This window comes from Thunnus maccoyii, chromosome 7 (assembly GCF_910596095.1).
Source record: "Thunnus maccoyii chromosome 7, fThuMac1.1, whole genome shotgun sequence".
In the NCBI taxonomy this organism is placed as follows: Eukaryota; Metazoa; Chordata; class Actinopteri; order Scombriformes; family Scombridae; genus Thunnus; species Thunnus maccoyii.
Genome location: NC_056539.1, coordinates 34,139,492 through 34,152,070, shown reverse-complemented (window position 1 = coordinate 34,152,070; position 12,579 = coordinate 34,139,492). Strand labels below are relative to the sequence as shown.

At 40.3% G+C, this 12,579-nt stretch overlaps 1 long non-coding RNA gene across 2 annotated transcripts; it reads right to left on the bottom strand.

Moving 5' to 3' along the window:
- Positions 1-663: 663 nt before the first annotated feature.
- LOC121900702 lies at positions 664-5,037 on the bottom strand. Of its 2 annotated transcripts, none has more exons than XR_006097008.1 (3): positions 4,927-5,037; positions 1,594-1,753; positions 664-1,433 (listed from the first exon to the last, which is right to left on the bottom strand). It is a non-coding gene; the product is annotated as an uncharacterized LOC121900702 (long non-coding RNA). The 2 variants fall into 2 exon arrangements; XR_006097007.1 differs by lacking the exon at positions 4,927-5,037 and adding an exon at positions 3,770-4,100.
- Between the last annotated feature and the right edge of the window lie 7,542 nt (positions 5,038-12,579).

Here is a 12,579-nt window from a genome sequence, read left to right as displayed (position 1 = left end):
GTTTGACTGATCAGTCATGTAGTGTGCAAACCACAACAACTTCAAGACTTCTGATTGCAAGACAGAAAGTTGTGTAATGTGAACAGTACAGCGGAGAAAACCTGGCGCCTACATTACCCACAAAGCACCTGTAGAGATTGTGGCATGTGATGCTAGCCGCGGCTAATGTAGCCTGGAGCTGCTAGCCTCCAGCAGAGAAGAGGAGCTTTCTAAACTCCACATCTCCAGGTTTTTTTTTTTACTTTCCACACTTGTATTGTTCAGCCCCCGACTGACATCATCAGTGACATCATCAAAAGGCTTTACACCACTTTTTACACACATAACATACACCTGGAAACACGCTGAGGCGGAAAATCACCGCAGTTTATCTTTGATGCAGTGAAGAAGAAGTTCAGGAGTCAACCAGTAGCTGCAGGAAACCATTAAACCGTTCCAGTTAGTCTCTCTCTCTCCAGGTGAGTTCCTGCTTGGAGAGAATCCTGCAGCTCAGGTTTCTCTGGAAACTGGAACATCAACATGTCATTAAACGTTTCATGTAGTCAGTCCTCACACCTGTCAGCTGCTTCTGCTGATCGTGTGCAGCAGGTTTGGCGTCGGTCAATTAAAGTTTCTGGAACATACCAGAATAATAATAATAATAATAATAATAATAATAATAATAATAATAAGTGCTCATCTCAAGGTCAAGTATAACTTTTATACTTGGTGTTTTCATGTGATCTGTGTCTGGATAATGACATCTGATCAGTGAGACTTTTCATTTACACCTGGTCTTAAAAAGTGTTCTCGTTTCTCGTGATCAGATCTCAATATGCAAATTAGAGCATTGAGCGGAACGAACGTTGCGTCCCAGGTCAAAGAAGCTGCTTAGACCACATACCTGTCATTCTACCACTGAGACTATCAACACTGCATTTATTTAATAGAAACACTTTTAATGTTTCAATGTAAAACTACTCCCTGATGGTTCATCGTGTTTATTTTGCTCCTGATTCAGTGAATTAATAAAGTTTCATCTAAAGTCTCTGCTCGGTTCAGTGTCTCCTGGATTCAACATGTTTCCTCCCTGAGCTTCCAGTCATTCCTTCCCTGCTGGTTATTTCTGTCTCATTCCTGTCTGATGACACTGTCTGCTCACCCCGGGCGCTGCAGACTCCTCAGGTGACGAATTCTGAGACAAACCAGAAGAGAGGAAACCGCAGCGACACTGGTTTACTGTCCTGACCTGATTACAGAGCGTCCAGCAGCAGCAGCAGGAACGTTCAGACAATCCAAGGAAACATCGCAGAGTCTGAAAACATCCAAATTCCTCAAATACCACAGAGAGACGTCTCCTCTTTTTGAGCAGTTTCAGGTTAAATGTCCTGCAGCACGTCGGCTTCATCAGACTGTCTGCAGACACGTTTCCTCTGCTGACTCTGCAGATTTTACTGTAAATAAACACCAAAACACACCGAGACTGAAAAACATGTTGCATGCATTTAAATTTCTCACAAAAAAAGATTATAAAGATCAAACAATCATTTATTTGATACATTATGTTTTCTCACGTGTATATCAGTCATTGTGCATGCCTTATCTAGAACTTACTGGTCCAACTTGTCCTGTGTTCAAATTACACTGTGGCTTTTGGTGGTGATGGCTTCAGTTGATACATCCATATAATTAAAGTTTAGCTTTAATCAAAGTTCAAAGATAAACTCGCTCTATGATCAGAGCGTGATGCATCAATCAAAAAAACCACAGAAAGCTGCAGGAGGAGAAAGAGACTTTATCAGGCTGTAAAACCAAATATTACACGGACAAATATGAAAACATCATCTCACCACTTTCTATTGCAATAATCTCAGAAATCTGGGCCTGTTACTACATGACTTATTTGTCATTGGGAGGGTGTTTCCTGCATCTATTCTACTCTGGAATCTTGTTTTTGTGTCTGACATAAAGGAGGAAGCTGGTTCTCGAAGGTGTGTCACTGCAAAGGCAATAAAGTCTGAAGCAGAAATGATGAGAGAGGCTGAACTGAACGAGCTGCAGCAACAACACCGCAAATGTTGATCTGACACCGAATCCACACACAGTAATTACACACAGGTGTCCATCAATCATGTTAAAAACATTATTCCACACAAGTTTAAAATGAATAAACCTGCAGCTGTGATTTAGGACGGTGGTTAAACTTTGATTGTTCACATGCAGGATTTTAACAGACTCGTCAGTGTGAGCAGGTCGTGCTCAGAAACATCCCACCAACGTCCCACCGACCAGACATCATGTCATCAGCCGACGGCGGTCGCAACGCTCGCTGCTTCCTGGGAATGATAAATACCTCGTCCCCCCCTTGCACCCCCCCTCCCGCACTGTGTCCTTTTTGTCTCAGACAGCTCGGACTTTCCCTCCCACCACAGTATTCAAACAATGCCGAGCACGTCCTTAATGAGACGCACAACAATGCCAGTAATGTGAGCAGCAGCTGAATGTCCTTACATGGACACACTGACGACGCTCGACTTCCTGCACGTCCGACACGCTCAAACTATTACTTCTCCTGACTCAAACTTACTGAAATAATCATCTTGGAACAAAGGACTGATGTTCTTCTTAAATGATTGAATTGCATGACTGAGCAGGAGTCCACCCTGCAGCGCTGAACACTGCTCAGTTATTCCTGCAGAGTTTGGCTGCAGCTCGCAGGCCTCGCCGTCTGTCTATTTATAGCTCCAGCTGCTGGCAGCTGTGTCACCTCCACCTCTACACACACTGTCTGATGAGACCAAATATACTGCAGGAGACACTTGTCTTTAAATTTAGATTCTTGGTGACGCTTTATTTCACAGGTCCCTTCATTTTATACTAACTTCCTGGAAAGTAATTTGCAGGTATTAAACGGTTAATTTTGTACAGAAATGATTGGAACAAAAGATGTGAAGTTGGTTTAGTTGTAAGTTCCCACTCATTATATTTGAGTTCATACCATAGACTGTATAAAAATATGGACGTAGTTACCGTGACGTCACTCGTTGGTCTCTGAAGAGCGGTTTTGAAGCTCAAAGTGAGCCGCTCCGGCCGTCGCCATCTTGGCAGTGCGTGACTCTGCCTAACTCCCAGCCAATCAAAAATGGGCAAAGAGGCGGGCCGAACGGCTGAAACAAGCCACCTAGTGGCTGGTGGACCTGTCACTCAAAGCAGCCATGTCCTTCATTATGCAGAACTTTACGGCTTAATAAAATTTAAACAGGTGAGTTATAAAAAAATTCACCCCCCGTCCAGTTGTCATGAAAGAGGAAATTAGCTACAGAGACCAAAACCGTTGTTTGTACCAGACTGTAAACATGTTTATTTCTGCTGTAAAGTTGGTATTTTAACATGGGGGTCTATGAGGATTGACTCGCTTTTGGAGCCTCAAGTGGTCGTTTAAGGAACTGCAGTTTTTGGCTTCATTTTACAACCCTGGAGGTTGCCGCTTGGTTCATACTTGTGACTCTTAACAGTTCTTTAACTGTTTTGTGTTTCAAATGCATGTTAGGTTTTTCAATAAGTTTATAAAAGTAGCTGCTGTGTAACTGTAGTAGCCCACTCAGGTGTGCACAAAACTACACACTGAAAACTTAAACCAACTTAACACTTTTCTGTTTTTTTTAGCATTTATCATATTTAAATTGCACCCCCTTTTCAGTAAAATATCCCAAAAATTATCTGTTAAATACCTGCAAATTACCCAGATAATTCCCAGGAAATTAGTACAGTAGCAAAGTCCACTTTTTACCATCTACTGTATCTATCAGCCATCCACCCGACCTGCAACCTGCCGCCTCCGTATCAGGAAATCTGTTGTAGAGACGTCATCGGTCTCATGGTGTCTATTTCAGACGTTGTGGGAGATCAACAGAAGTCTATCAGACTAACCTGCACATTGAAAAATGATGCTAAAGTTACGAAGTGGGGGTCCTGACCAAGCTTCCATATGTGACGAGTTGGGGGTGAGAACGAGCTGATCAGGTTTATTCTGCTACGTAACGTGAAATGAAGGTGCGTGATTTATTATTATTCAACTTACGTAAGATTACGTACGTTAAGATACGTAAAAAAAAGTGTGTTTTTAGTAACTAGTTGAACACCTAAATATAAAGTTCCTCAGGTCACACATACCTGAGCTCAGGTGACATGATATATGCACACGTGAAATCAATCAATCAATAAATCAATCAAATCAGAGGAATGAAGTGTGTTTTATGTGTGATGAGCTGCTCATCCCACACAAACATGGACTCTGCTGCACATCAGATTCTCACTGAAACAAACAGCACAACTGTTCAGGACGTTTAAAGGACGATTCCACTAAAACAGACTCGTGTTGGAAAAGTTACTGCACAGTTTCCAGTTTTATGACGACAGAAAGTCTTCAGATTCACCTCCGAAGAAACTTAAAAGAAGCATTTTCTTTAGAGGAGAAGACAAAAAAAAAAGAGTCTTTTACGTCTAGTAAATACAGAAAATCTCTTTAAGTTCAGTTCCTCTGATTCAGCTGTTGGTGTTTAACTCATTAACACACAAAGACTCAAACCTGAAACATGTAGCTAGTGAACACAACTCTGACATAACAGTTGTTTATTTCCACATCCAGCAGTTACAGAGCAACATTATCATTCATGTGGAGTTGTGTTTCTGTCCAATATTCACTCTCTATTAGTTCTGTTTTTACTTTCTACCAACTCCTGAGGGAAATATCTGGCTCTTTAGTTGCTAAATGCTCCACTATGTTCACCAGCTAGTCTACAGTTAACTGTGTCTGTTTGGTGCTGAGCAGGTAGTGTACAGCGGCTTTTTACAGCTTTTTCTCTGAAAACGACGCTATGAGACGCTGAGAGTGAACCAGAACAGTAAAGTTGCAGCCGGACAGATAAACAATGAGCTGAAACTCACTATAAAGCTCCATAAAGCCGAGAGGAGCTGCAGAGTCTCTGATGATTCTCTGGAGCTCCTGGTGAAGAATCACTGATCTACAGTTTGTGTTTTGCAGGAGGAACAAAAGCCTCTTCAGTGCCTCCGAAGATGTGCAGCGGACTGAACATAAAACACAGACAGGCGGTCGTGTTTTTCTCCCATGATGCACCACCACCACCATCATCATCATTATTATCATCATCATCATCATCATCATCATTGTCATGTTCAACCCACCCCTCACCCCTCCCGGCTGCTATGTTACCTAATGCTGATGACTCAGTCTGTTGTCACCCTGCAAAGGTCACAGTCAGAGTCTGTGTGTGTGTGTGTGTGTGTGTGTGTGTGTGTGTGTGTGTGGTTTAGGTTTCACACTGTAGGATGTTTCAGGCCTGAGTTACTCACACACACACACACACACACTGAGGAGGAGGAGGAGTGTGGGAGTCACATTAACACAGCAGAGAGGAGGAGGAGGAGGAGGAGGAGGAGGAAGATGTGCTCAGAGCACGACTGACATGTGGAGGTGAGAAATATTCACCAGCTGCACTGATGATACATTCAATCTGATATATGATGATTCTACTTTATGTTTGCTTCATCAAAATATCAAAAATCAAAACAACTTTATTGTCCACTTTTGTTGCACAAACATAGAAATTCGTCTTCAGCTTGACGATCGACATCAACATCACGTCCTTCACATCAGACGATACAAAACCAGCAAGTTAAAAACATTTAAACTATATATTAGATGCAACTTCATAAAAAAAGAAAAAAGTGATAAATTGCTAGAAATAATTTAAAATAGTTTAAGACCAGTTTATTAAGTGCAGGTACACAGAACAATACTGGTACGTCCATTAATTACCAGTTGAAGTGATGGATGATTTAATAGATATTTGTGTTCAGAGACTCAATCAGGAGCTGAAAGTGAAGATTGAGGCAGAAATCCTGCAAGATGTTGTCTGTTAGTCGTTCAACATGCGTCAACTTTCACAGGAATGAACGAGTCTCTTTCTCCTCATGACCAGCTGATCGCGCACAACATCATCTCCTCCATGTTTATTGTTACCAGGCTGTGATGAAGCTCAGCGTTCTGGCAGCGGTCACACAGATATGAATCAGATCTAGAACATATTTGATGTGATTTATTGAACAGGACAGTGTATTAAGTGTATTAAGCATAAATGATGCGCTGCACCAGAGTTAGCTTGAAGCTAATTTGCATCCGTAGTCCATTACAATCAAAACACACAACAGCACAACAACAAACAGTACAAAGCAAAAAAAAAACCCACAAAGGACACAACATACAAAATATAAAGCAGTACAACAGCACATCACATGCACCCACAATGTCAATTAAAAATGAATTAAAAATGTGCAAGTGACCCACATCTGATATGAAATAATCTGATGCCGCTTCAGCATGTAGCCTTCCTCACATACTGAACTAATATTTATATTTAAGCATCGTCACTCTTCTACTTTACTTAAATTCAGACTTTCACAGTTTAAAGGGTTGTGCTACTGATATACGTGAGTGTCTCAACTGAAACCGGCTGACATGTTCCTTCATCACCATGAACACACGCTGTAGTTTATCTAAACACACACACACACACACACACACACACACACGCACACGCCGTCCTGCTGACGCTGGTTAAACCGTGAAAAGACACTTCAGCAGGACAACGTCAGCACGCGTCTCTTCCATCGTGGCGAGACGTCACGGAAGTCAAGAGAGCTGAGAGTTTCTCTCCTGGAGTCACATGACCTGGAGTTACGCACACAGCGGTGTTTCCCCTCTGAGGGTTTCTGGGGTTTCACTTTTAACCGCACAAGTTTTTCGCCTCACAGAGACTCACAGTGTAACGTAGAGTTTGAGGGTTAATTATGATGCTGGAAGTTACTTTTAATGCAGAAAAAAGTGCAGAGTCAGCAGCTTGTTAACAGAGAAAACTGATTTTTTTAATAAATAAAAACACATATTCATGAAACAAAATGTTAAAGCAGCAGTCAGGTGTCTGTAATCATTCCTCCTGTTCATACTGGATATTAAAAGATCCTTCAAATGTGTTTTCAATGGAAGTGATGGAGGATAAAATCCACAGTGTGTCCACACAGTCATTTAAAAGTCTGTGTGAAGCTTCTATTCAGCTTCAGCAGTCTGAGTTAGTCATATCAAGTGGATATCTGACACATTTACAGTCTTTTTAGCATCAAATTCCCTCTTTGTGTTTCCTCGGACAGTGTTTCCCTGTTGAGCTGCAGGTGGAAGTATAGTAACAAAAAGAGGAACTTTGGCACTAAAAAGACTGTAACGTTGAAAGATATCTACTTGATTTGACTCATTTGGACGCTGAAGCTTCATATTAGCTTCAGACTGTGGATTTTGTCCTCCATCACTTCCATTGTAAGGTCATTATGAAGGGATCTTCTAATGGTCAGTATGAACAGGAGGAATGATTACAGCAAGAAACACAGCTTTAATGTTCATTTGATGACTGACGGTTGGTTTAACGACACACTTGAATTATTGTGAACTCGTCCTTTAATGTTTATATTTTATTTGTTCTTATCGGTTTAACATTTTTGTAATTTGTTTTTACTTTTTGCAAACACTCACTGACTGTTCTTTCACTAATTGATGGATTTTACTCCATTTATGCTTCAAACCTAATTTCCCATTCAGGAAAAAATAAAGACTGAACTGAACTGATGAAAACTGAAATTTTACTAATTTCCAAAATTACTCATATGAGTGTTTTACTGATCTGAAGTTTAAGGACTAATTCTACTTGTTTAACGTCAGAGAAAGACGATGTTTATGGATAAAAGGAACCAATGTTCACTGTTGGTAGAAGAGACTCAGTCACCCCGACATCCTCTCTGACCTGAACTCACATCTGAAGTGAGATATCAACAGTAAGTAACTACTGATGTAGATCTACAGCAGCAGTCACTCATGCAGGTGAATGAGGAAGCCAGACAGCCAATGAGGAAGAGGATCGATTATGAATGAGAAGAGGGGAACACATGCAAATGATCCTGGCTCAGTCTCATCGTTGAACTACAATAAACTTCCAAAAAAAAAAAACGTTTTAAAGAAATATCTTTAAAATGTGTCTGTAGCTGCAGCACCTTCGTAGCCAACCCTCTCTCTCTCCCCTTGTTTCCTGTCTGCCTCTTCACTAATGACTGTCCAGTAAAGGCAAAAACGCAGAAAAAAAAAGTGTTTCCTGTCTAAAAGGTGTATATGTGCAGCTGTGTGGATGAAAAGTAAATGTGAACAGCTGTAGTGAATAAATGGTGTCGTGCGTGAAGCATGTGACAAAAACATCACTGAAGCTTCCACTGAAGAGATGAATGTGTGTGGGATATGTATATTTATTCCTCTGTGGTATTCTTGGTATTCGTCTCTGCTGGGAAACAGTCTGGAGGTTCATGAGAGTCATCCCTGATGTCTGTTCTGCTGCAGCGTTTTCCAGGCCGACACACTGACCTCAGATCAGACGCAGGGAGGAACGCGCTCTGCTTTCTCTGGAAAATTAAGAGAGAGCTGCTGCTGCTGCTGCTGCTGCTGCTTCCGGGAAACAATCTGTGCTCTCTTCTCTTTCTGCTGCGACTCCCTGAGCTTCACTTTCTGTTCCACCCTCCTCCTCCTCCTCCTCCTCCTCCTCCTCCCTCAGGAATGATGGTGGTGTTGAGGTGATACCAGGCAGCGCTCCAGCTCGGCTCAACTGGATCAACAACAGCAACAACATGACCTCATTTAGTCCTTTAGCTGCAGGAAACACCAGCGCTGCTGCTGCTGCTGCTGCTGCTGGTGATAATGATAATGATGATGATGATGATGATGATGATGATGATGATGATGCAGGACACGCTGTGATTTGCTCTGTGTTGAGCAGGATGTAGTGAGGCAGCAGCTGTGTTTACCTGTTAGTGAGTCTGCAGAATGAAAGCTGGACTCTGATCAGCTCTGAGTTCAATGATCTCTGACGGGAAACAACAAGACGAGAAACGAAAACATCCAGAATGAAAACAGGTCATTAAATCATCAGATGATCCTCTGAGGAGACGGAACATCTTTATGTCCTTATCTGAGTCCTAAAACTGTATTTCCTGCAAACAGCTCTTAAAATACTGAAAGATTATATATACAGTGTTTCATATTTATTTAATCTTTGGCTCAATCAAGATCGCATGAGATAACATCAAGATAACGTGCAAAAGATGATGCGTAACAGATATCTTGTGCAAAAAAAGTTGATAATACAAACAGATCATTTCTCAAGCATTCCTTAAGATAATGACATGTGCAAAAAAAGATAATAACTCAATAATAATTCATTAAACAAAATAATAACTCATGCAAACAGATCATTTCTCAAGCAAACAAGTGCAAACAAGATGCTGACAAGTTGTTTAAACTAGATAATAACTTGTACGAGCAACATGATTCCAGTCACATGGAGTGGATTATTATTAAATGTAGAATATGCACAGTATTAGTGTTTTTGGCGTCTGGGCTCTGACGTCGTCGCTCCAGAGAAGGAAACGTTGATCTTGCACAGCAGGAAGTGGGAGCAATTATAAAAACTCCCCCCTTACAGGAAGACAGACTCAGAGCCTGGAGGTGGATGCTGCGGTGGAGGCGGGGCTTGTCTGAGCGAGTTGCAGCAGGCGTGCGGTGAAAGTGTGAGCAGAGCACTGACGACTTAATTGATTATAAGAGTGTGTTGGATACGCGTTACAGTTAAATATAAGTCGTAAGAAGAAGACATTGCATGCTAAAAAGATGATAAAACATACAAACAAGATAATATCTCATCGATAAGTCGTGTGAATAAGATAATAAAATGCAAACAAGACAAATAAATAAGATATCTTGTGTATCTTGTAGATAAATCTTTCCTGATTAGCTGATTTCATGGTAATTTGCGCTGTAGAGTTTGATCAATAAATGGGTATTTTGTCCTGACGGTGGCGCTAGAGGGAAGGTCAGGAGGTCACTCAGTGAGCTTCATGTAAATCAGAGCGGAGGTTGTTGGGATGTCTCACTCTGGAACAAAGTGCTGGACAGACTGACATCAGCGTCCTCTCTGCTGCTAACACGGCAGAAAACACAGATGGTAAAACAGTGAGCTCATAAACTGCAGCGTAGCTGCAGAATGTGCAGAAACACGACAGCAGAACGTGCTGAGACCAAGAAATGAGTGAAAAACAGAAGAGATGACAAAATGCACAAAAAAAAAAAAGCTGGTGTGAAAGCAAAAATTGTGAGATGATAAAAAGCCCCGAAGATAAAAGTTCATAATAACAGAGTACTTCCAGTAAGCAGAGAGGAGGGCAGGTCAATAACATGACTCAGCAAACACACGGTAACACACACTCACACACTCACAGCACTGGCCTGCTGCCAGGCGTCACATTGAACAGAAACTAACTGCAAGGTTGCGTCTGAGAGAAAAGAAAACTGGAAAACAAATCAAAGTCAGACGTCTGCCGTCCAAACAGAACAAAGCTTTTAATTCTTATCATAAAATACAAGCAAAAAAACCACAAAACTACAACCAGAAGCAGTTATTCATCTTTAAACAGCAGCCTTTGTTTATATGATGTATCTGCAGTTTCACATTTTAGTATTTTGAACAAACTACTTCACAAATTCAGCAAAACCACCAAATATTTCCAACTAAAAGACACTTTTTTGACCCATGAAGTCTTTGAATATATTCATTTTTAAACAGATGTGCAAGTATAACTTTAATTACTAAAAAGACTATAAAGTATTATTGTACTTAAGTATGTAATGTATTTTTCACCTTTGAATAGTACTTGTTTTCTTTTCGGACACTTTTGCATTTTATGTCACTTGTCGTTTTCTTTTCCTTTTTTCTATTTGATCAAATATATATGAATGTTGTAAAAATGCAGGAATTATGCAATGTAAGCATAATGCAATAAACTAATGTTTTGATGTGTTGAAAAAGGTTCAAATTCAACTTTATTAGACTCTGAGTCCAACCTAGTAAATCTCATTAGTCATGTGAGCGTGGAGGAAATGAGACGGCGTGTTTTTGTGTTATTTTGGGAGAAGTGATGTTTCATGCTGAGACTGCTGAGATTTACAGACAGTGAGGTGGTCAGTGAAGCAGACGTGTGAGTCTTGTCTGTCTGTCTGTCTGTGACTCATGCCTTGTAGTCTGTCTGGCCTGCTTCATAACAAACATGAATGATGAAACAGCTGATCTGTGATGTCATACCGCCACCTGGTGGTCAGCAGCAGCAGCGCAGCATCTGAGTTCATAACCGTTATTTTTTTTTTTTAATCTGACCTTTGATTTCATTTCTTTTGCTTTAAGAAAAACACATTTTTTAATGACTTTAAACATATAATTTCTGTAGATTTTGCTTTTTTAAAATTTCCTGATCAGTTTACAGACTCATCTTTGCTGCACATTCCAGATGTTTTTTTTTATCAAACAATGATAAAATTATGTTTTTTTTTACTTTTTCTTTGTCGGCAACACTTTAAATTCCTCCTATTTATCATTAATAATCAGTCTATAAAGAGTCAATAAACACTATAATATAGCTGTCAGCAGATATAAGTGTCACACAAGTGTTTGAAGGACTTCTGTTAGTTTCATGTATCGATGTGAGGAAGGTTACAGTCTCCTCATCATCGCTCCACACAGATCTGATGTTTTCAGCTCTTCAGTGATGTTTAAGTCACTCAGTCTGTTTACATGGTAGTTTTTGCACATTTTGTTTTTATTGAAACACCAAGTGTGTGTTTCCTCATGAAGCTGCAATTCATGTTTTTATTACCTGTAACACACTTTGTCCTTCACTCTGTGTGATTCTGTTCTGTCTGAGGTGAAAGTTGACAATCATGAGAGAAACGTGGTGAAATCTTTGGTCATTAATCCAAAACTGTATCCTAGATCTCACTGAGAGACACATCCGACTAATGAAAGACAGTCTGAGGCAAAACTCTGACCATGTGACTGCTGTTACGACCCACGAATACAAAACAACCAATCAGAATATGACATGAAATGACACAGAATACACTGGCCATAAGTTTAGGGGAAAAAATGTGTCCATGACACACAAACCAAACTGATGGAGGTGAAACGAAAAACATGTTTGTGTGACTTTTCTGCAGATGGATGTCGAGCTGATGACGTGTCTGCTCTCATTTACTGTTTTCTGTTTCCATCACTTTAAACATCAATGACCACTCTGATATCAGACAGTCTGACACAGTGTGACATGTGATAAACTTACACCATCATTGACAAACAGTCTAAAGGCTCCTGAACATCACGGGTGGAAGAAGTATTCAGATCCTTTACTCAAGTAACAGTAGAAATACCACAATGTAGAAATATTACAAGTAAAAGTCCTGCATGAAAAATCCTACTTATGTAGAAGTACATGAGTATGTACATAAGCAGCAAAATGTAGGCTGTGACTGTACATTATTAATACTGATGAATCAGTGCATAAGCAGCATTTTATTGTTATTATTTGATCTTCAGGACTTTATAAGAGTCACAATGAATTTGAAGGACTGTGAAATGATCATTTGTGTTGCAAAGAAGAAAAAAC